General features: G+C 41.9%; 1 protein-coding gene and 1 long non-coding RNA gene across 3 annotated transcripts in view; one reads left to right on the plus strand and one right to left on the minus strand.

Moving 5' to 3' along the window:
- Window positions 1-8309, minus strand: part of LOC113436311 (uncharacterized) — a 58806-nt gene extending 50497 nt beyond the window's left edge. The window contains exons 1-2 of one of the 2 annotated variants that reach the window (XR_015744343.1): window positions 8270-8309; window positions 7951-8045 (exon numbers count right to left, since the gene is read on the minus strand). This is a non-coding gene — a long non-coding RNA (uncharacterized LOC113436311). Of the gene's footprint in view, window positions 1-7950; window positions 8111-8269 lie in introns of those variants that run through there. The other variant, XR_015744342.1, reaches the window with a different exon arrangement.
- Window positions 1-25743, plus strand: part of CXADR (CXADR cell adhesion molecule) — a 244819-nt gene that overhangs the window by 182862 nt on the left and 36214 nt on the right. The window lies entirely within an intron of this gene.

A 25743-nucleotide genomic window follows, 5' to 3' on the forward strand; every position in this document is an offset into this window, starting at 1 on the left:
TCCCTTTCTCTTCTGTTTGGATTGGAAAGTTTGCCTTTGCTCAAAGGGCAAAATGGATAGATGGTTCCCTTTTTAAAACTACTGGGGGGGGAGTAGGGAGGAAGCTGCCCGGCCAGTCTGTATTCTTAGGGAACTGACGGAGGGAATGAGAGTAAAGAAAACTTAAAGAGCGGGGGAAAGGTCCACAGGGGGGTTTCGGGACGAGACCATGACCCAAAGCTCTGGGGTGGGAAGCAAAGCGAGGCATGAGGGGAGAGAAATGATGGCATCACCCTCCTGCCACCGCTTCCACCCACCCAACCCCAAAAGACTCACTGACTTGCAGGACCTTGTCGACACAGCTGCTGTAAGTCAAAGCGATGCCCCTACGGGAGGGCAGGAGGTTCTTATCGGCAGCAGGGTCTGTCTCACCGCTGCTGCTGTTGTTGGAGATGGCATTAGTGAGAGAGGCGCCTGCACCCGCAGGAAGCATGGAAACTATGGTTTCCCTGCCCGAGAAGTGGCTGAAATACTGCCGGTGGAGGAATGTGCAGCACTCCAAATGCGGCAGCGCATGGGCAGAAGGGAAAGCAACAGCGGCAGAGGAAGCAACAGCAGGATAACGTGAGCAAGAGTACTAATTTACTAATAAATTGATTGGGCTGTCTCCAAACAATTAATAAATAAATATCAGAGGTATGATGGGAAATCTAATTGACATTATTGATTTTAGAAATATTTATCAATACTTACTGAAAGATGGATTTTACCTCTTTTTTAGCAACTGGAAAATAACCCTTAATATCACATTTGTGAATCAACTAATCAGTCCTCTCAAACTTGTATCCTGATAAAATTGGAACAATTAGAACCCTTCCAAGGCTTGTAGTGTTCTTCTGGTGTGCTGTTATAAGCAGCAATTTTCCAAAATGCTTCAAAAATGACAAAATTAGCTTAGGTGCTATTTAATTAGACTCTCTAAGCAATAAAATAAGAATTAACTTACCACTGAATTATATGGATATTTCAGTGGCCATTCTGTCATTACCTTTAAGTAAAAATACTGAAAATTAACTATCCTGCCATATATTGTATATAATACAAAATATTTGTATTTGTATCTATTTTTAATTTTATGTATTTTTTTTAAAAAAATGTTTATATTGACAATTTTTGCTAGCAAAAACGTATCATTTTAAATCCATTTTTTCTCAGTTTAACAATTTTTTGCAAAGTTTTAATATTTTAAATTATTTTTATAATATTACTACATATATAATTATATTTAATAATATTAATATGTTGTTTACTTACTTGCATTTATTTTAAACATAATTTATTTAAATTTACTTAAATATTTTTATTCACTGATTACAAAATAGAAATTATTTTTGTAAATTGTAAATATTGTTTTCAGAAAACTAAGACTGCAACTTAAAATCTGAAATGAAATGAAAGGATGAAATGAAACCTTCTAAATGTGAAAATATTTCACGTTTATTTTTATTTTTGTGACACTTCATTGGAACAAGCAACATTATCTTAACTGCCACCATGCTGTTTTCTGATTTTACTTTATGATTCTATATTTATTTTTGAAGACTTAAGATATTTTTTGTTGAGTCATTAAAAAAATTGGCACAAATTTTAACCTTGTGACAGTTCATTGAGCTAAATGCAAAATGTATTCAACATTATTAGCTGAAAAATATTGTATATTTTAATAAAACAGAAAAATATGTATATATTTTAAGTAATAGGAAATGTTTATGGTACGTTTTTGCTCTGAGCAAAATATCCACATCACAGATCAGGCATTAAAAATTAGTGTTAGTGCATCTCATACGAAGGAAAAAACTGTGGATAAATAGTATGTATAGTAACTAAACATAACTTCTTTTTGCATACGGTTTTGGCAACAAAGAATCTTGTGTGCATTGGAAATCAAAGACTCCAGAGGCAATTAGAACGAAACTATAAGATGTGTTAAAACAGATTACTTCCAAGTGAACAAGCAAATATTTTCCAAGAAGAGAATGCATTCCTGCACAGTCAGCAAAAAGTTTGTTAAATGTTCATCTTCGGTGAGTAAACAAAATAAAGCAAAATGCTTTCATCAGCCAGTGAACACCCTACCTGCTGCTGTTTGCCATAACATACCTTTCATCCATGAATTTAACATAAGAAATCCTGAAAGTTTGCTCCAAATATGCATTCATTAGAAAGGTTTTTAAAGTGATTGATAGTCTCTCTCTCTCTCTCTCTCTCTCTTCTATAGTGTTCTCCATGCATAACGTATGATTTGCAGATTAAAGCAAAAGAAGCAGAGCCTTCTCCTTCAAAAGTTTTATTTATAAATGTTACCAGTGGCAGAAAAAAGGGTGTGGAAAGCTAAACTATATGAGTCAGAAGGAGTTACATAGGCCTAGAAACAAAAACCTTTAGTTCATTTTTCAGCTGCCCTATGTAATTAGACCGAAACATTTTCCCTGCAGTAAAGTAGAGGTACCTTCTCATATTCTAAACTCGCCATCTGAATATTAGATGTCCTTGATTGAAGTGGTTAGCAGCAGCTTCTTGCTAGATTTTAGGAACAGTCTTTTAAGGCCAATTGTACCTTTATATGTTCCTGGATTTGCATTATCTTTCATCTAACTTTTAATTAACTTCTGAGAACAATTTATAATTTGGCTTAACATGGGCAAAACATAGAAGGGCCTACTTTTGGTTTAAGATATATTGCATCTTCTTGTGTTTATATTAATAAAAAATGCTACCGGTTCGATAAAAAAATTTCCAACAATCAACTGGGTGACGATCAGCTGTGCCATGCAATTTAGATTGGCTAGAAAGCAGAAATCGTAAGATTTCTTGATTTCTAACTAATCTAAATCATGTGGCACAGCTGATGCCCCCCTCACTACAAAATGCTTCTTTTTTCAGCACCCAGGAAACTTCCCTAAGGTCCATTAGGCCAAAATCAGGGGAGTGGGGTGTACTTTGAAAGAAAAAAAAGAAAGAGAAAGAAAAAGAGAGGGATGGGGGAAAGAAAGGGAGGGAGGGAGGGGAGAAAGAGAAAGAAAAAAGAAAGGGAGGGAGGGAAAAAGGAGAGGAAGGAAGGACCACAAACCTTGGCACTAGATACAGCTTCAGAAGATGCTTTGAAACAACACAGCAATCCAGGGCTGGAAAGTATCTGGAGGTCATCTAGTCTAACCCCCTGCTACAGAAAGTGAGTTTCTGTCTTTTGACCCTAGTCACATGACCACATAGCCACTCCCACCCAGTCACATGATCACCAAGCTACACCCACCAAGCCATGCCCACAGAACGGGTAGTAAAAAAAATTTGAATCCTACCACTGATCAAACATCCATATCTGTTTATCCAAACTCCTTGGAAAGAAGTTGATAGGACAAAAAAAATATGCCAAAATGCCAGTCTGAGCATCTGGCGAACTGTGTAATGGACAATAATAAAACAAACAATAATTAATAATTTAAAAATAATTTAAAAAAAAAACAAAAACAAACAACAATCAAAAAACTTAAAGGCAGACTCGATGGACCACTGGATATTTCTGCCAATAGTTTTCTATATTGAAATGTCTTTGAATATTAGTAGCTTGGGTTGGCAGTTATGCTGTTGGTTTGAGCTCAAAGCTTGGTGATTTGGTTGCAAATGTTTTGTCCCCATTCATTGTCAGTACACAGCTTTCTGTTTCTATGCTAAAATTATATTTTTGTAAATCAACACTGCTTTATGAAATTATTCTATTAGTAGTCATTATCTACTAATTTTGTGTATGCTTAAATTTTAAATACTTTAATACCATTCTGACAATGGTCAGAAAATGATATATGATATTGTTACATGTATCCTTCTTATGGCCAAGTTAATATGTGTTCAGAGATGTCTGCACAAACAATTATGTTAAAAGTGTTAATTACCTGCATTGTGACATCATGATGCAATTATTGCCTGATTGATATTCCAATGCCAAAATCAATATTGGATTAAAGTAAATATCTTATGGTTTCATATCTGCTCTACTTTCTCTTTCTCTTATCTCTCTTATCTCTCCCCACCCCCAGAACTAAGCATACTATTAAAAAATGCCTTTCTGTTTTATCTTTATCCCCAGCTGGCAAGGACAGCCTAAAGTTATCTTTAGCTGTCATATGTTTCAGTAGTACCTTTCCTCTACTTCAAACACAATTTTGGCCATGGGAATAATTTAGATGTTTTCACGGCAAGTCTACAAAGATTTAATCAGCAATTGGGAATTTTCAGTTCTTATTGGCGACATTAGGCTGTTGCCAAATGCTCCTTCCCCTCAAATCCTTGGGCATTGTTTTGGGCAGTGGGAAAGTTCAGCTTCTCTCTCTGTGCCAGCCAAATCTCCAAAATCACAGAGAGGATGGAAACAGTATATCACTCCATACCTCTGGAATGTCTAAATATAGGGTGATAAAAGAAATGGAGAGACAAGATCTTTCATCTTCTCATCTCTGATTCCATGGAGTTGCTTTATGTGACTAGAGACTTGTGGACCAGCTTCCCATAAACAGTACTTTTCAGAAAGTCCATAAAATAAGACATTCCCCATGGTATTGGAAACACAGTGAAATTGAAAAGATAAATATGATAAACCTCATGTTAGGCAAGCCCTTTCTCAGGCTACTATTGAAGATGAGTTCTCTGAAGTTCTGGGGGCTGGGGGGGGGGGGTAGAGATAAGACCCAGGTTAACAAATTATTTGGAAAACAGGTGATAGACAAGGGGGACTGATTGCAAGGAATGTCTTCCGATCCCTGTCAATGAATAAGAGAGATATCAAGTGTTAGAAAAGCTTAAAAAACATAGAGGGGCATTTGGAAGAATGTTCAGTATGCCACAAATGTAGTTATTTTATTCTAAGGTTGTGTCTCAAAAGACAGCTTCCTTCTGTCAAGTCAAACCAGCTTTTAGACAGCTGTTAATGGCACCAAATTTAATTGCTTCAAGGAGGAATCCTCTACATTTTATTTAATTGTTTGACTATGTTGTCAAAGCTTAATCCCCAGGGGATACATTTAGGGGTTTTACAGTAGAGTTGCTGTGCCCCTTTATAAATACACACTTCAGATAGTGTTTTGATCTAATATATTATCCTATCCTTTGAATGTGAAACTCCCAGATGGTTGGTGGTGATTTGTTTTCAGTTCAAAACATTTAAAACACTGTTAAGGGCTTGGGGAAAAGGAAGTGAAAAATTTCAAAAGCAGAAGGCAAGAAGTTGAAACTCCAATGTGATCCCCAAATTTAGAAACACATCTCTTATATACCGAAAGAGGCATTGACAAAAGAGAATATTTTTAGCTCGGGGTTGAATTGTGAGGTCCTTGGTGCTCTCTGACATTGGTTGTTTTCTTGCAAATACTTCATTAGCAAACTGTAACATGTCAGGTAACATTATCAGTGCTAGTATGGAGTGGGGTTTGCTCTTATTTTATGTACTAGTGGCTTGCTCTATCAGTGTTGGTAGGAATGGTCTTGGTAGTTGGGCTATTTGCTGTTATCTTATTTGGTGATTTTCTATAACAAAACTGGTAAATGGATACATGACACAATCTTCAAATTTTAATCATCAATAACATATAATTTATGAAGCAAGAGCAATATTGCTATATTTACATAAATATGTTTCTGTTATTGTTTTCTCCTTTGATTATTTTATTTAATTATGAGAATGCACTTTATTCATTTTATTCAATGTTGTTAGAATCTATATTTTAAAGAAAATATATACACTGAAACATCTTAATATACGCATCAAATAATTTACAATTTAATTAATACAATAATTTAATTAATTCAATTTACCTTTGAGGGGCAATTAGGTGTAGTGGCTAAGGCACCAGGCTTGAGACAAGAAAACTATGAGTTCTAACACTGCCTAGAACACAAAGCCAGCTGGTTGACCTTGGACCAGTCACTCATACCCTAAGAAGAAGGTAACGAGAAACCACTTTTGAAAAACCTTGCCAAGAAAACTGTAGGGATTAGTCCAGGCAGATACTAAAGGTCAAAAACGGACTCAAAGACACAATAAACAAGCAAACAACCCACTTGTTGCTTTACACTGAAGTAGTTTGCATATACACAGGTGCACTCGTACACTGCAGAGCTTGGGATTTGAAGAAGAAAGCTGAACATATGTGGGCATCATGTAGCATCTGTTGGCAACTCCTTAAACCAAACTTATCTTTTATCAGAATCATGCTTCAGCTACAGAAGTAGTTGTGCAATCCTAGGGAAGCTGCTGCTGCTTTAAATTAAACATGTGCTTTCCCTGGCATTGTTCTACTCAAAAATTGAAAAAATAGGTGAAAAGCTAAGGTCATTTAAAAAGAAAAAGATGAAATTCTCACTAGAGAGAAGAACTAACTAAGGAATCTAGTACAACGAGACCCTAACACTGACTTGTGATGCCTCTCCATACAGAGTCGAACCATCCTGAGCCACAAGTTCCAAGATGGAACAGAGGCACCTCTCACATTTTTTTGGAGAATGCTGTCTGGGGCTGAGATAAATTACAGCCAGCTCGACAAAGAGGCACTGGCTGCTGTTGCAGAGATTAAAAGATTCCATGAGTATGTATACAGGCAGAGGTTTGAGCTTATAACTGGCCACAAACCATTATTAGGCCTCCTCACAGGTGACAGACAGACACCATAAATCCTGTCCCCATGCATGATTAGATGGACTGAATTCTTAGCGGCCTATCAATATAAGCTCATACACTACCCGGGCTTGAACATAGGCAAAGCAGATGCGCTTAGTAGATACCCATTAGCAAAACAAGTGGAAGACTCTGCAACAATAGCAACAGTACTAATAGTAGAGACACTACAAACAGGACTGATCACCACCACCAAGGTGGCTAAAAAATCCAAAGAAGACCCGACCATTGCACAAGTACTGAACTTGATGTGGAGCGGGTGGCCTACAAATCCAACAAACGTAGCATTTAGGCCATTCAAAGCGGGACAACATAAACTATCTGTACAGAAGGGTTGCCTTCTGTGCGGGAGCTGTGTAGTGATACCCCACCAACTACGAGACTCATTGATGCAGACACTACATGAAGGTGTTAGCTCGCAGTTACCTGTGGTGGCTATCCATGGACAAAGACATTGAACAGTGGGTGGCCTGCTGCAAACCCTGCCAAGAGACATGACCATCATCCCCTCCCATAATGCCGCCACAAGAATGGGAGATGCCTAGGAGTCCATGGTCCAGACTGCACGTCGACTTTGCTGGGCCAGTTTACGGTAAATTCTTTTTAATTGTCATCAATGCCTATTCCAAGTGGTTAGAAATGGCTGTCATGAGCATGACCACTACAGATGCCACCACCAATGTACTCCACATACTGTTCACAACCCATGGCCTGCCAGATCTGTGGGTCTCTGACAATGAGCCACTGTTCATAGACAGGCCATTCAAAATATTCCTGGAGAACAGGGGTGTCCACCATGCACTCATTACTCAATTTCACCGTGCAGGAAATAGTCAAGAGGAGAGGGTGGTGTGCATGACAAAAGAGGCCCTAAGTAGAATGGGGCAAGGCAACATACAAGAAAAGCTAGAAAGGTATTTATTAACCCAGCATGCAGAAGCCCAGTGGAGCTGTTAATGGGCAGGAGATTGAGAACACCGCTGGATAGAATATACCCCAACTACAGGATGGACAACCAACAAAAAGAGGAAGAAAAAGTCAGACATTTCCAACAAGGTCAAGAACTATTGCCTATTTGGGTACCCGGCCATATATTTGAAGTCACAGGGCCACGGTCATACCGTGTGGAACTCGGCAACAGTAAGGTGTGGTGCAGACACATCGACCAGCTGCAGAGACACCCAGAGTGACTGACCGATGACGATTTGGAGGACAATGAACTACAGAGAATGAGGAGAGTGACTTACCTGAGACAGAGATCGCAGTGCCCAAAGTGGCATCACTTTGGGCACTGGCATGAACCCCCCACCGGCTGAAGTCCTGAGGGATACATCCAGTGACCCTGAAATTAAACAAAGAGACACTGATGTGTGTAATAGGAAACCCAGAATCCTGGAAGATCGAAGGTTGAATCGATCCCAGAAATGTCCAGCCTATTTGAAGGATTATGTCTGTAGTTAACTAAATTATAATTAAGTTATAATATAATAATTAAAGTATAATAGCTAATAGTTAACTAATAATAGTTATAATAGTTAATAATTAAAGTAACAAGTTTTAAAATACCAGCTGGAGTCAAAGAGGGAAGTAATACCCACAAATCCAGAATTTTGACAACAAAAGCACAGTCTGAGAGTCAATTCCAAAGTCCACAAGCAAAGTCTGAGATTCAAAATACAAAAAACACAGTCCAAAGTTCAAGAGACAGGATCCAGGAAAGCCATGAAGCTGCACATCAAAACAATCAGGTGTTCCTGAAAAACACACATCTGGTTAAATCACCCTTCCCCAACTGTTCCTTGTGAAAAGAGGCAGGTTTGTTTCTTCACAAACAACCTTGCTGACCTCCTCTGGACTTCCCTCCACTCTGTTCTCCTCGCCTGTGGATCGAGGTGGTCTGAAGCCTGTCATCTCTGCTGGTCCTCTGCAGCTATTCTGCTCCTGCAGATGGCTCTCTGTCCAGTTGCTTCCCCCACATTGCCAGACAGCCCTGCAACTGCCTCATCCTTAGTGCCTGGACTCTCCAATTCAGAAGGGACTGTGCCCTCCACATTGGACAGTACTGGTTCCAACTCCTCCTTCTCCTGTGAACTGGGATACGACAAAGCCATGACAGGACTGCTACTCGTTGTTTACTTGCTTGTCTGCCTCGCAGAATCACATTGTTTGAGTTGGGTAGCCCTATAAACAGTGGTTTCAGTCAGTTTTCACCAGTTCGGGTGAACCGGTTGTTAAATTACACCCACCTCGGCTATCAAGGTGGACCCTGGGCACTGCACTGTGCTACAATTGAGAAACGGGCAATGGAGTGGCCAGCTCAGGGGAAGGCCACTTTCCCTCATGCCAGCTGCTCCATTGCCCGTTTCTCCATTACAGTGCAGTGCCCAGGATCCACTTTGATCTCTCTATCTGCCATAGGCTAGCTCAGTCTCTCAAATTTGCTTGCCGTAAGTCTGCACTGAATTTGCTGAATTTGCAAGCAAACCTTCAGTCCTAAGGTTCAAGCAGAGCCGAAGATCTAAAGACTAGCTAGAAAGCAAGAAATCCAACCATTTCCTGCTTCCTAGCTAATCTAAATCTCCCGGCACAGCAGAACAGATGATGGTCGGAAAAATAGAAATTTATCAGGCAAGTTTACCGGGTAAGGAGTGGGCAGGGAGGGTTCCCGCAAGCTGTGTGGGTGGCGTAGCCTTGTGTTTCTGCGCAGCCTGGATTTGAGGGGTGCTCTGGGGGTGAGATTTCTCTGCGGCCCACCAAAATTTTCTCACGGCCCACCGGTTGGCGGCCGCTGGTTTAAAAATCATAAATAGCCTCTGTATACTCGAAATCCCCCTTTAGATACATTAAAGGTTAGGTTTACATTCTGATGAAAATTGCTATGGTTTAGCGATTGTCAGTACAAAACAATATAGATTAGGATTCTGGAAACAGGATGTGTTGATTGTACCCACTATCTTTTGAGTTTTCAAATGAGCAAAGCTGACTGCTTATTGTCTCACAGATATGTTATGAGAAAGCTCTCTATCATGTTATTTAATAGTATTTTTAAAAATTAGTGTCCCTTTTTCATTCCTTATTTTCCAAACTAGCACATTCAAGTTGGTTGGAAATGAAACATGAAATGGAAACAAAAACTAAAGCAATATCATTGTTCTTTGGGAACATTTTCACTTTCCCAGTTACTATTTTTTTAAATCGCTGTGTTATCCATCCTTCTATGGTCTTCCTGGTTTGCTGACAGGCTTGTTTTCTTTTCTGCTGACAGGTTAAAGTGAAACTAGTATGCCTCATAGGTGGGGCGTGAACATGGCCCAGAGAAAAAGAAAACAGGCAATGGCATGAAAACAAACATCAGGAAAGGATTAGCTGCAGCCTTCTCTAAAGAGGAAAGGTTCTTCTTATTTCCTTGGGTGTTGCCTTAGGGTGCAACGTTAAAGAAATTGTTCTCCAAACATGGGAAGAAGGGAAATACTGAAGAAGAGGTTCAATCACTGATTCCAAGTTGGTTTTAAGCACTCAGTACCACTCAGGTTAAAGCCAACAACCCCACTTTTCCATGCAAGGGCCATAGGTCTCAATAGGTAATTACGTCTATGTTTTTCTTAGAATCAGCAGCTGTCAGCAACATCAGCTAAATTCCAGCTGCATTGTGGAAAGCCGCTATGTGTAAACAAAGCTACTACTTTTCAGGGATAGGCACACATATACACACGAACATTTAAGTCAAGTATATCAGAATAAAAAATATAAAACATAAAACTGCTTTTTTAGGTTATGCACTCGTTTTGTGTTTTAAGGATTATGCAAGATAAATGTGAGTCTTGTAAACAGTGCATAAATGCCAAATGGAGAAGTAAACAGAATTTAGTTGAGCTTTGATCCTTCCCACAGTAGTTTCTTGACTAAGCTAAAAAAGAACCATTTAGAGACTATCAAAGCTATTTGCTGTTAGAAAGCAGTAACACAAACTATATTAAATATCCAATTCTGGTGGGGTCAAGGCAAGTGGCTTTTAACAAACAAGTTCCTTGTGGTGGATGATTTGATGTGTTCACTTTGTTTTCACTTTCAGTTGAGTTTTGTAGATAACTTCAGAGGAGTAGTATGTGTCCTTTGTGTTTTCTTTTGCTCTTGGTCTGGCCAGCTTAAGTGAAAAATGCCACAGTCATAGATATCATGGATTGTCTCTGAAGAATTTTATCTAACAGTGTATGCTAAGACCCCTCTCCAGAGTTCATTGAGAAATGATTCAGGGACAGCAGACAAATGATGCCCTGTTCTTGCAGTATCTTTCAAAAGAATTATCTCTGGGGCTTGTTTCTCCAATATCATGCCTTTAAACCAGCTTGTTTTCAGTACTTTAAGTTATGTGGTATGTGACAAGTGTGCGATAACAGTATGTCAGAGTTCATTTTGTTCTGTTTGCCGTTTAAACAAACAACCCATCCACACTCAAATAAGACTGCCAATCCTTTGATGATACTAGGTTTATAGTATGAAATGACCTGTTTCTAATGTATGTTTTCATTGGAGTTTTATTTCACAGTAGAGAAAGAAATAGGATTACATAGGAAAAGTATTGGTCTCCCTATTGCCTTTTTAAAAATATTTTTAAATTTTTCAATATTTTTTTTGGTTAAACAACAGACTTCAGAATTTAACTCTAACGTATTCAGTACTAAATTTCAAATGAATCAATGCATTTTTAAGACACATAATGCAATCCCATACAAAAGTTCTTTGAAGTACAAAGCTGCATGGGAAGTAAGCCAATCACCTAACAAAAGCCACAAAAGCCACAAAAGTCAATGCTACTATTATATACTCAATTTCCCCTATTAAAAGACAAAGGGCAGTGGCTCTATAATATATATACTTTTCTGGGGTGAAAATTTTTGGTATAAGTATTTCTATTCCATTATGAAAAAAGTGTCTTTAGTTTTCTTTGGTTTATAAAGTAAACTTTAAATATGAGCATATTTGAAATATGAATGTAAAGCCAAACCCCATGCAATATTTATTAACTCAGAGAGCTAAGGCCCCATGCATGACTTATATTTCTTGGCTTGGAAGCTGAGGAGAATTGGATTCGTTTATTACAGGGTGGGAAAGCCACCAAGTAATGTCAAATTGTGGGGTAGATTAGGAAGATGGAATATACATTACAAGAATACAATGGCAAAATATATCTGTTTTGTTGCTGAGAAAACTCCAGAGTTGTCTTATGAAGTCAAAAGGAACTTAGCTTGACTCATTGATACACATATCTAGCAGGAGATAGTTATGGTATTGAGAATAGGATTTATATTAGATATGCAATGCACAATCTAACAAATGTTTAGCTTATGTTTTAAATATTAAGGATCAAGATTTCCAAAACCATCTCAAAAGGGGTGGGATTTAAATTTCTTAACTAGTTCTGTGGGCATGGCCTAATTTGGGAGTGTGGCTTGGTGGTCATGTGACTGGCTGGGTGGGGCTTGTATGTAAATATTGATATAAATATTGAATTTTTTATTTTTTAAAAGAGCAACTTTTACCCAAAATCAGGCAAAGCGTTGGGCTCCGAGTTCACTCAGAGCCATCAGCTCCGAATATGCCTCACAGCAAGTCAGTTGGCTATGTCACCTTATCTCTGCTGCTGCCGGATCTGTATTTCTGCTTGTGTTCTGGCTGATGGCTTTAGAATGACTCAGCAGAGCTGAGGATGGATTCTGCAACAACTGCGGGGCTGCAGGATGGATTCTGCAACAACTGCACAGCTGCTGGAACTGGCTCTTTATTGATGTAGTGCATATTGTTAAAGAGGATTGGGACACAAATAGGTGATAATTAGGACTTTAGTTAAAACATGGTGAAGGTGGCACCAGGTGGGGATCAGTTAGTGAAGGTTGGAATAAGGTAGGGATGTAGACATGTTATAGGGTTAATAGCATTTAGGGATAATGGGTTAGGCGTGGCCAGAATTAGAACTGTGTATAGGCCTGGGTGTGTTGTGGTGTGTCTCATGATAATGGTGATAAAAGGAAAGGGAGCAAACTCAAACCCAACTCTAACCTTGCCTGGCTTTTAGCCATTCTTGCCTGATTAGAGTATTTGTTGTTTGATGCTATATTGAATAAACCATCATTGTCCTAAAGAGGAGCTGGAGTTTGGATTCTTTAAATGATTTAAAGACAAATCTTAAATACTAAAGGACTGGCTGAGAGGTCTAGGCAGGCAGATTGAGTTGCTCACAGAATCACAGATTCACTCAGATCTATCTTTCTCTGCAATCTGCTACCTGAGTCTGCACTGAACAATAGAAGCATCAGTCCTAATGAAGTTTCAGCTTTGCTTTTACATTAGCTAGAAAGCAAGAAATCCAACGATTTCTAGCTTTCTAGCTAATTTAAATTTCCCAGCACAACAGAACAGCTGATGGTCAGGGGAAAAACAAAAAATAGCAACTTACCAAACGCAGGCAAATTTGATGGCGTGCATGTCAGGTAAGGAGAGAGTGGGTGGGGAAGAGAGGAGCCAGCCAGTGGCGCAATTTGCCAGTTCTCTGAACTGCGCAGAATCGTAACAACCCGTTCTATAGAACCGATCTGAACAGGTAGAATCCCACCCCTGCATTGCAACCTGATGACTGGATAATGATTCTGTAATCTTCTATAAACTACATTCAATTCTATTCATTGATAGAATTGAAAGATTTACATACATCTTTTTGTTACTATTTTCTTTTCCCTTTCATGGGAGACCCTTTCATGAAAAGCCATATATTACAACAAAAACATACAAACATGGAAAACACTGGTATTTTTATTCAATTAGTTCCTCATAATATGCTGCATATACCACTGAAAAAAATCACAGAAGTAGAATATACTAAAAGAATATTCTGATAAAACTGATTGCAAATAGCAATATGGTGTCTTTTTCTTACTTTGTCCCTGCACATATTTCCTCCCCACATAGACACACATTTTGGAGTAAAATGTTTATCCAAATACACTTGTACACTTTGAGGGGAAACTGCCTGCACCATTGGTACAAAAAGCAATAATCAAATTAAATCTGCATATATTTAGTGTCAATGCTAGAAGATATACTTAAGAACTACCTAATACACCAATGATAACATCATGTTGGAAAATATCTACAATATTTAGGAAACATCAATTAATTACATTGTGTGATGTTTGATTTGAAATACTGTAAAAGCGTACTGTATGACTTCTCATTTTGAGGCTTTTTGGCAAATGAGAAACCACAGCTGATTATATCTGTGGGAAATGTGTGGGAGAGATACGGTACTTCATTAACAAAAAAGAAGTTCGCATCTGCATGTCGCTGTAAGAATTCCCCAGATTTATTAGTGATATTATATTATTATATTATTCTCCTTTTCCATTTTCAGAGAAACTATGTCAAGGCAAATCTTCCCTGTTTCTAATTCAAATGGTAAAATGCAGTTGATCTAATCTTGAATGAACCAAAAGATTTTGGAAGTACCTAATCATTGGAGCAATGTTTTACATTGAAAATAATTCTGTCCAAATAATTATTAACAGGAATTCTGTATCTTTGTGTGGAAAGTTTTCTTTATAATATATTATTATTACTGTAAGCCTTATCTTAATATCTGCAGGTAGACTAGTCCAGGGGTCTCCAACCTTGGCAACTTTAAGACTTGTGGACTTCTGGGAGTTGAAGTCTACAAGTCTTGATGTTGCCAAGGTTGGAGACCCCTGAACTAGATAACTAAATCTCTCTCTGCCATATTCCTTGGCTGTGAATAAGATTTTTAGCCTTATTTTCCTCAAACTAAATAATACAGATTTAGGGCCTCTAAATACACTTGTTTTAATTTTCAAATAGTATAACGTACTTAAGCATTGTAACAGCCCCTTAAATCTTGGGTACCTTTCACTATATTTTTAAGAAAAGACCAAACAGACATCTATCTGTTCAGCATGGTCTGAGGACACTATGCAGGGAGTTGGACTAGAAAGACTTCAAGGTCCTTTCCAACTCTATGATTCTAAAACTTCTTGATGACAATTCTAAATTAGTGAATGCAATAAAGAATTCATATCATAGCCATCTTGAAAGAAGTTTATTATTTTGAAAGAAAAAGGCCTGAAGCCTGGATGATTGTTGCTTGAGAAAGTCATTCCAGATTCCTCTGATTGGAATATCAAATGTGTTTCATGGATACATATAGGCCAGGTGGTGGGACAATATATATCAACAGAAGAAAACAAAAACAGATGAAATGTCTCTCAATGCTTGTTATAAAATATTACATTTTGTTGATCAAATGTATACTTTGTCTTTCACATAGGAGTTCATGATGCTATACATAATTATTTGTTCTTTTTTTCCATCATCACAACAGCTATGGTATGTGAAGTAGATTGGGGTGAAAGAGAGTGACTAGTCCAAAATCACCCTATGACTTTCTAGGCTAAGGCTATCAGATCTAGGCTGAAAAAATACCTATATATTAGAACAGAAATGTAGCATAGAGGTACAGAAACTAGCTGTTTTAACAGTCAGTAAAGCAGTGTTTTGTTTAAATAAATAAGCTGAGGCATTTATTTCCCATTGTTTTAAAATCATTACTGATTACAACTGTATACTAAATGGTTATCCAATTCTTTTTTGAAGGATTAAGAAATCTTAACCCTCTCCGAGAATAAAATACTGTTTACACTTGTGGTATAGCTCAGAGAAACTTACCCAGCCTGTTTTACTGTGTTTTGGAAACCATTTGCATATCCTATCTTTAATGTTATTAGAGTAAGTAGTATTTTGGGTTTAGAATAGAGAGTCATTGCAACCCACTGAAGATTTCTAGTGAATAAACTTCTATAAGATTATATTAGTTATTACCAGCTTCCAAGTGCAATTCAAGGTGCTGCAATTCAAACCTTTCATATTGCAGGGCCAGAACCACCCCTCTGACTATTTCTCCCCATTTACTAAGATCTGACAAGAGTGACATACTCAGGATCCAATATTATTAATGTCACATGGCAGGATCCAGGTAGTTCTCAACTTACAACCATTCATTTAGTGACAGAGTTATAATAGCACTGAAAAAAGTGACTTATGACCGATTTTCACACCTATGACCATTGCAGTATCCCTGTGATTAAAATTTGAGTGCTTGGCAACTGGCATATATTTATGATAATTGCTCTGTCCCAGGGTCATGCAATCACCATTGGTAATCTTCCCAGCTGACTTTCAACAAGCAAAGTCAATGGGGGAAGCCAGGTTCACTTAATGACTGCATGATTTATTTAATAACTGCAGTGATTCACTTAACAACTGTGGCAAAAAGGTCATAAAATGGGGCAAAAGTCACTTAACAACTGTCTTGCTTAGCAACCAAAATTTGGGGCTCAATTGTGGTTGTAAATTGAGGATTACCCATTACATTTCTCTATTGCTGCTCCCACTCTTTATAACAAGATCTCATCTACCTGCCCTTTGAAAGGCATTAAAGATCTGGTATTTTTTCTACAGGTAGAAAAAACGGCACCACATATTGTATGAGGTATTTTTCCACCACTTTATGGATTTGCATGTATTCTAAATTATAATCTTAAAAGTTATTCTAAGTCTAATTCTAATCTGCTTTATTATATGGATTTTATTGACTATTTTTTATTTACTAATATTGTATATCACTTTTATTCATGGCCATATAAAGTAAATAAAGTAAACAACTTAGCTGTAGGACTCTCACTATGGCACAAACATATACTATGAAGATTTCTTCAGTGTCATATTGTTTTATTCCTATCTTGTGCCTATGGCAAATGAATATGATAATCATTGCAGTTTTAGTGTAGTGTTTTTCTTCTGGTCCCTAAATATTTTTTTTACTGTGCAGACAACGTTTGACTGGACGATTCATAATAACATTAGAAATTGAGATTTCTCTGCTCCTTATTAATCTTTTTAGGCTGTATGTATCTGTTGTAGGGTGGCGGAGACACGAGACTGAAGCCAGAGCGAACGTTTTAAGGGCTTTATTCAGTTGAATAAAGGGTTGCTGCCTCTGCCTGGCTAACTCGGCAGATCAGCTGGCGGCAACAGCTGATGCCGTCTGACAGCTCCCTTTTATAGCCGGCTGTCAGACGGCTTCAGCCAATGGGAGCGGTCGGCGCTCCCGCTTGAACGACGGACCTGGTTGGGGACTCCAACCAGTCCTATAGACACAACACTCCTTTCCCCCGGCCAGGAGCATGCGTAGTCCCGCAAGTATGTTGGTTGCCTGCGATGGCGGCTGGACCGTCGAAGCTCAGGCAGGTTGCTGGCTGGAACAAAGTCCTCAGTCCCCGGGAGCGTTTCAGAGGTCGTTGGCGAGCGTGCTCGGTCGGCGTGGTCCATCTGGGGGTCTGGTAAGCCTTCCTGCTCGGTCTGTCTTTGGCGCGTCGTTTGGTCGGGGAGGTAGACCGGGGCCTGCAGGGAGCTTTCGTTGTCGGCGAGGCGAGTCGGGCCCTGCAGGGAACTCTCGGCTGGGTAGGCTGGGCCTTGCAGGGGGGTCTCGTTGTCGGCGTGGTAGATCAGGTCCTGCAGGGAGCCTTCGGTGCTGGATGGCTGGGCTGGGTAGATCGGGTCGCTTGGTTGGTTAAGGAACCCATCAGCTGCGCCTCTCCATCGCCTCCTTAGCTGGTCCACATGTCTGCACCACAGGCGTCCATCTTCCAGGAGGACTCTGTAAGATCTTGGCCCTGCAATTGACACAACCTGCCCAGGTACCCACAGAGGGTCCCCTGCATAATTCCTGGCATAGACCAGGTCATGCAGGGCGAAATCCCTGACCAAGCTGTCAGATCCAATAGGGGTATCCGGGCAGTAATGGGGGTGCAGCCTGTCCAGGATGGTCCTAAGGCGTCTCCCCATTAAAAGTTCTGCAGGAGATTTATTTGTGGTGGTGCATGGGGTCGTGTGTTGGCTAAGAAGGTATCGTGACAGTTTGGAGTGCCAGTTTTCCTGGCCAAACCTAGCAAGTGCCTCCTTTACTGACCTGACTGCCCTCTCCGCCATCCCGTTGCTAGCTGGGTGAAAAGGGGCTGTGAGGATGTGTCTGATACCCAAGTTGGCAATGAACATGCTAAACTCACAAGATGTGAACTGGGGGCCATTGTCAGACACCAGCGTGTCAGGGAGCCCATGGGTAACAAACAAACGAGTCAAGGCCTTAACAATTGCTTGAGTGGTTATTGAAGGTAGTAGGGCCAAGTCTATCCATTTGGAATATGAGTCTACTACAACCAAGAAGGTCCTTCCATGTACTGGCCCAGCCAGGTCGATGTGCAGGCGAGACCAAGGTCCCCCAGCACTTTCCCACCTGGTAGGAGTAGCTGCCGGTGGGGCGGGTCTGGTTGCTTGGCAAGGTTGGCACGAGCTTACCCAGGTGGAGATTTGGGCATCCATGCCTGGCCACCAAACGTAGCTGCGGGCCAGGGCCTTCATCCTTACGATGCCCGGATGGCCCTCGTGAAGGACCTTTAGAATGGGAACACGGAGAGTGGCTGGGATGACCACCCTTGTCCCCCACAACAGACAACCCTGTAGGTTTGACAATTCTTGCTTGCGTATCTTGTAAGGAGTGAAGTCAGGAGTGTATTGTGTTTCCGGCCACCCCCTTCCCACCCAGTCCAGAACCTGGGCAATTACCCTGTCTTTTTTTGAGTGCGTTGCAATGTCTTCAGCTGTAACAGGCAGTTTAAGTTCATTTATTTCAAAAATGGAATGGATAGGTGCTGGGTCTTCGACTGGAACAGGTAGGGGGCAGCGACTAAGGGCATCAGCATGACTTAAGTTTTTTCCAGGGCGATGCACCAATTTAAAGGAGTAAGCGGCTAGGAACAAGGTCCACCTGGTCATCCTAGGTGATAGTACCTGTGGGGTTTGTTTGTCCCCTGACAAAAGCCCCAGAAGTGGTTTATGGTCAGTTATGAGTTCAAAATGGTGCCCAAATAGGAATTCGTGAAACTTTTTTACTGCAGCTACTGCAGCCAAGGCCTCCTTATCTATTTGGCTGTAGTTTCTTTCTGCAGCAGAGAAAGCCCTAGAGAAGAAGGCAATTGGTGCCTCAGAACCATTTGGGAGCCTGTGGCTTAGGACTGCCCCAATACCAAAAGGGGATGCATCAGCAGCCAGGACCAGGGGAAGTTGTTGATTAAATTGGATTAAAACTGCATCAGATGTAAGTAAGGATTTGACTGACTTGAAAGCTTGGGCTTCCCTTGGTCCCCAATGCCAGGGGGATTCTTTGTCTAACAGTCTGTGTAAGGGCTCTGCAATGGATGCTTTATGAGGAAGAAATGAAGCGTAAAAGTTCAATAGCCCCAGGAAGGCTTGGAGCTCCGTCTTGTTGGTTGGTGTGGGTGCCTCGTGGATAGCCCTGACCTTGGATTCGATTGGGTGAATGCCAGAGGCATCAATCCTATACCCCAGAAAGTCCACTTGCTTAGTGGCAATGGTGCACTTCTCATGTTTGAGTTTGAGGCCATGCTGCCTAAACCTGTCTAGGACTGCTCTGACCCTTTGTATGAGCTGAGTCCTGTTAAGGGCTGAAACTAAAATGTCATCAAAGTAAGGGACAACCCCTGGGAGACCTTGGAGAATCCTTTCCATGAGGGACTGGAAAATACCTGGGGCTACACTAACACCAAATTGGAGGCGTTTGCATTTAAACGCCCCCCTATGAGTGACTATGGTTTGAAGCTCAACTGTCTGATCATCAACAGGGAACTGCTGGTATGCCTGGGACATGTCTAATTTTGCAAAGATGGTGCCGGGTTCGAAAGAGTGTAATAAGTGTTGGATCACAGGGACAGGGTATGCGCTGACCTGCAGATAACGATTGAGGGTGGTCTTGTAGTCAACGCAGATTCTCACGCTGCCATCTTTCTTGAGTGGGGTGACTATGGGGGTCTCCCATTTTGCAAAATCAGTTGGCTCTAAGACCCCTTGCTTTAGTAGCTTATCTAATTCCAGATCTAGCTTTGGGCGGATGGCAAAGGGTACTCTGCGTGGCTTGAGGCGAAGGGGAATTGCCTGGGGGTCTACAGTGAAGGAGATGGGGTGCCAGAATAACAGCCCAACTCGCTGCTAAAAACATCAGGATAGTCTTTGAATAGGGTGTCTACATCTGAGGTTGAGACAGCATGGATCCCAGTTATGCTAAGGCCGAGGTAGGGGAACCAATCTAGTCCCAGCAGACTTGGGAGGGCACCATTAACAACCACCAAAGGCAAATGGCCTTTAAAACCTTGGAACTGAACTAAAAACTTGCCTTTCCCGAGGACAGGAATGTTCTTGCCCTGGTAGTCTCGCAGGGACAGGTGGCACTTCTGTAGCTTCTTTTTTGACAGCCTTGGGTGGATCTTCTTCAGAGTCTCCCAGGAGATGATTGAAAGTGCAGATCCTGTGTCCACCTCCATCCTGCAAGGCTTACCTTCTAGGAAAACAAAAATACTTATTTTATTAGGGGTTCTGGAAATGTGGTCTGCGTGGTAGCAAGTATAACAGTCCTCCACTTGCCTTTGAAAATTAGCAGTAGGTTGAGGTTTCTGAGGGAAGGTTCGCCCTGCTAGGCAGACCCTAGCTAGGTGGCGTTTTTTTTTGACAGTTTAAACAAATTGCATTCCTGAACCTGCAGGATGCTCTAGTGTGGGAACCTCCACAGCCTGGGCAAAAGGGAGGCTGTTTGGGGGTGAAGTTGTTTCTTTGCCCTGCTCCTTCTTGTGAAGGTTTTAGTTGCCTGAGGCGGTTTATGTCGGTAGTGCCTATGGGATCTTCTTCAAGGGAAACTTCTTCAGAGTGAATAGTGGAGCTGCTGGGTCTGATAGGAGCCCCTTGTATTTCTGCTGCTGATTGGGCAGAGAGCTCAGCAGCTTGAGCTTCCTCTATAGCTAAAGCTAGGGTTAAGTCCTTTTTGGCTAGTAAGCGTCTTTGAAGCCTGAGGTCCCTAACTCCACAGACAAGCTGATCTAAAAGCATGTCTTCTAGATAGTCTCTGAATCCACACTGTAAGGCAGCTGATCTCAGAGCTGCCATATACTCACTAATTGACTCCCCCTCAGCCTGCTTCCTAGTTCTGAAGGCATGTCTTCTAGCTATCTGGGAGGGCTTAGGTGAGTAGTGATTGGTAAGAATCTCTTGGAGTTCTTCCCAAGGGAGATTCCTGACAGAGCGAGGGGTAACTAGTGCTGTAGCGGTGTCAAAAACCGCAGCCCTACAGTAACTAAGGAAGAAGGCTTTTTTCCTGAGCTCAGCAGCGTCTGTTAGACCGATAGCGTCAAGGAAGTAGATGAATCGGTTTCTGTATGACTCCCACGTTTCCTCGGCTGGCTTGAAGGGTGGGAATGTCGGGTTGGTATTCATCTTGAGGCGGCAGGCTTGTCACCTCAGCGGCTGTGACTTCGAAAAACCGCGCTCTTAAAAGAGCGTTTTGCGGCTGCGCCTGTCAGGCAGCGTCTGTCTCCTCGGCTTGAGGAGGCTTTTAAACTTCGCGCTCTTGGTGAGCGCCGGCGGCGGCGGCTTCAGCGCCCGTGACTTTGCTCTTTTTGTAGTGACCAGCTCTTCGTAACGAACGTCTGGTAGCCTCTTATTGGTATCCCACCTTCGTTGCCAGTGTTGTAAGGCGGCGGAGACACGAGACTGAAGCCAGAGCGAACGTTTTAAGGGCTTTATTCAGTTGAATAAAGGGTTGCCGCGTCTGCCTGGCTAACTCGGCAGATCAGCTGGCGGCAACAGCTGATGCCGTCTGACAGCTCCCTTTTATAGCTGGCTGTCAGACGGCTTCAGCCAATGGGAGCGGTCGGCGCTCCCGCTTGAACGACGGACCTGGTTGGGGACTCCAACCAGTCCTATAGACACAACAGTATCTAAATGCCTTTCTGTCTCTTGTTGTATACTGCTATGACCATTGAAGTTTGAGCTATACAATAGATATCTGGCTTCTGCACATGCATCATATTATGAAACTTATGGCATGGATTTAGCATTCTTTTAGTGGAGAAAATAGACCTATGTTTTAAAAAATGACTTTCTGTGACTGTACTTTTTACTGATTTTATTATTTGACTGTAGTTTTTAAAAATATATAAATCATATAAGCTAACCAGTTTCAACTTATTTTGTTATTTGTAAATTTAACCCATGTGTTATATTTAATAACTTTTATTAACATGATTGTGAAATTAGGCTGAAACAAATTTAGGTTGTAATCAGTTTTACTTATGATCCTGTAAATCAGAAATGTTGCTTTATTTCTGCTTTTCTCAGCAGGTACTAAGAGATTTTCTTTAAAAGTCTTTCTTATATCACATTTCTTCATTGTATTAATGGATTGAAGGAGTTTAGTGTCATCTCATTAGTCTCTCTGAAGATTTCAGTGGAATGTGCTGTCACAATATTAATCATACTTTCATGTAAGATCCTAAACATGAAATGTTGGTTTCACAGGAAATCCTTCTCTGCCAGCACCTACCCATATGCATCCTCTGAAATTTTGCATCACTATGCTCATTCAGAGCATTTCTTGTCTGTTAGCTCACCTTCCAGGGAACTCTGTGACTAGCACAGATACAGAATAGTGTTTCAGGTCCCAATACTCTCACACTTCACCAGCTTAATTATGAATCTGGTATTCTTTTCTGTGGCTATTAATACTGATCTGGGTGAGTTTCTCATTCTCAAAATCTAAATTGTAACTCCGTGAGTTCCAGATCATTAGAACTGGTCTCAGGTCCACTAGTCATTTAACCCATCAGCACCATAAATGGCACCTTTCTACCACTGCTATCATTTCATGCCAGTTAGTAGGTTCCATAGCAGTAACTGTTGTTTTTCTCTTACTTGGTTACCAATCTATCCTGATATCTGTATTGTCTTCTTGAGTGTCAGTCCCAGATAGGTCTCAGCCCCACAGGTGATAGTAACCATAATGTCCCACTTCCTCTTGTCCCAATATGGTAAGTGTTCTGATTGCAGGGTAGTACTCTAGTTCAGGTCCTCTGCCTCAGATCCTCTTCAACGATGTCAACTATAGATGCTGCCATCATTTTCGAAATGCCCAACTAGCAATTCTAAGCCACTTCTCCTGTCTACCAATTCTGCAAGTTGGGAACTCTACAACAGCAGTTCCAGTGATAGCTCCAAGGCTGTGATAGAAGAATGATTGTTCTTAAACTGCCAGCTTGTAGGTCGTAAATTGTGGATTACCTCTATTCTTTCTTCATTCTATTTTCTCCACAACAGCCACCCTGTGAGATGAATTGGAGAGATAATAACTATCACCAAGTCATCTAACTGGCTTTATGCTTAAAGCAAGAGTAGAACTTACAGTCTCCTGGTTTCTAAATGAATATTTCTACCTAGTTAAAACTTATACCACTATGCATTTGCTAGTTATGAAAGCTATTAATGTTGTTGTAGATCGAGTAAAGAGAGGCTAGACCAGAGCGTAACAAGAACGGCTTTATTCAACTGAATAAAGGGCTGTCGCGTCTGCCAACTAACTAGCAGACATGCCCAGCGAACAGCGGCTGGCTCAACCCAGCAGCCGGCTTTTATAGCCGGCTGTCGAAGGGAGCCAACCAATGGGAGCTACAAATGCCCCCGCAACAGGAACGGACTTGGTTGGGGACTTCAGCCAGCCCCAAGGACATAACACCCCTTCCCCCCAGATGCGAACATGTATAGTCTTTTAGATACGCCAGTGGTCTGTGCTGGCGCCCGGAGCGACGTAACTCAGGCGAGTCACTGTGAGGCACAGAGTTTGGGGAGCCTGGACTAGTGGGTGTTGGAGAGCGGGTTTGCTCAGGAACCTGATCAGGCACCTGTGAACAGTCTCTGCCTTCGGGTTGGTTCGTTACATAGTCTCTGTCCAACAACCTGGTGGCTTCGCTGGTCAGCAACGTTGGAGACTCTGGCGGGCAGTCCCGGTCTACTGCCCGTTCCCTCAGTTCGGATGGTGGTGACAGGTCTCTCTGACAGTCCCCGATTGGGCTCTGGTGAGGCAATTGGAGATTGACCAGAGTCCATGGTTCTGCATTGGCGTGACCGCTCCGTCGCTTCCTTATCTGGTCCAGGTGCCTCCGCCAAACGCGACCGTCTCCCAACTGAACCCGATAAGACCTTGGACCGGTGATGGCCACGATCTTCCCCGGCACCCACAGTGGATCCCCGGCGTAGTTCCTGACAAACACTGGGTCCTGCAAAACAAAATCTCTGACCAAACTGTCAGAACCTAGAGGGGTGTCAGGGCAATAGTGGGGGTGTAGCCTGTCCAACACAGTTCTTAGGCGTCTACCCATTAGGAGTTCAGCCGGGGACTTGTTTGTGACCATACAGGGAGTCGTGTGTTGGCTCAAGAGAAAACGGGAGAGTCTAGAATGCCAGTCTTCTTGGTTGAACCTGGCCAATGCCTCTTTCATTGTCCTAACAGCTCTCTCTGCCAACCCGTTGCTGGCAGGGTGAAAGGGGGCCGTGAGGATGTGTCGGATGCCCAGGTTGGTGACATACCGGCTGAACTCCGCTGATGTAAATTGGGGGCCATTGTCTGAAACCAGGGTGTCCGGTAGACCGTGTGTCACAAATAAACGGGTCAGGGCTTTGGCAACCACTTGAGTGGTGGTCGTGGGAAGTAGGGCCACATCGATCCACTTGGAATATGAATCCACGACCACCAAGAAAGTCTTGCCGTGCATTGGTCCGGCCAAGTCAATGTGAAGCCATGACCAAGGTGCGTTGGCACTCTCCCATTTAGTTGGTGTGGTGATTGGCAGTGATGGCCTAGATTCCTGACAGGGACGGCAAGAGCTTACCCACTTGACGATCTCGTCATCCATGCTGGGCCACCAGACGTAACTTCGAGCCAACGCTTTCATCCGGACGATACCCGGGTGGCCCTCGTGCAGCGCTTTTAGGATGGATGTGCGCAGCGAGGTTGGAATGACGACTCTGGTACCCCACAACAGGCAACCCTGTAAACTAGAAAGCTCCTGTTGGCGAGTTTTAAATGGTGTGAATTCGGTTGCAAAGTTAGTGACTGGCCACCCCCTCCTTACCCAGTCCAGAACCTGGGCGATTGTTTTGTCTTTCTTCGAGTGAGTGGCGATGTCGTCAGCGGTGACAGGTAGGTTGAGCTCACTGACATCGAAGATGGCATGGACAGGGGCCGGGTCCTCAACAGGGGCTGGCAAAGGGCAGCGGCTGAGGGCATCAGTGTGGCTTAGGGTCTTTCCTGGGCAGTGGATGAGTTTGTACGAATAAGCCGCCAGGAACAAAGTCCATCTCGTCATCCTGGGTGACAATACTTGGGGGGTTTGTTTGTCCCCAGACAGAAGTCCCAAAAGTGGCTTATGGTCTGTGATGAGCTCGAATTTGTGACCAAAAAGGAATTCGTGAAATTTTTTTACTGCGGCAACTGCGGCTAGGGCCTCCTTATCAATTTGGCTGTAATTACGCTCGGTTGTTGAAAAGGTTCTGGAAAAGAAGGCGATTGGTGCCTCGGAGCCGTTGGGTAGTCTGTGGCTTAAAACAGCTCCAATCCCGAAGGGGGATGCATCTGCGGCTAAGACTAAAGGAAGGCATTGGTCGAATTGTATTAGGACAGCGTCCGAGGTGAGCAGAGATTTGACTGCTTTAAAAGCATAATCTTCTTTGGGTCCCCAGTGCCACGGTGTATTTTTGTCTAGAAGTCTGTGCAAGGGTTCAGCTACTGACGCTTTGTGGGGTAAGAACGATGCGTAGAAATTTAATAAGCCCAGGAAAGCTTGTAATTCAGATTTTGTAGATGGAGTGGGTGCCTCGTGGATTGCTTTGACTTTAGATTCCACCGGGTGGATGCCAGAGGCATCTATTCTATACCCAAGAAAGTCCACCTGTTTAGTGACGATGGCACACTTCTCCCTTTTTAGTTTGAGGCCATGCTGTCTGAACTTGTCTAATACCGCTCTGACTCTTTGGAAGAGTTGGGGTCTGTCCCTGGCTGAGACCAATATGTCATCAAAATAAGG

The sequence above is a fragment of the Pseudonaja textilis genome, chromosome 7 (genome assembly GCF_049901715.1).
Source record: "Pseudonaja textilis isolate UNSWEBS1 chromosome 7, rPseTex1.2, whole genome shotgun sequence".
In the NCBI taxonomy this organism is placed as follows: Eukaryota; Metazoa; Chordata; class Lepidosauria; order Squamata; family Elapidae; genus Pseudonaja; species Pseudonaja textilis.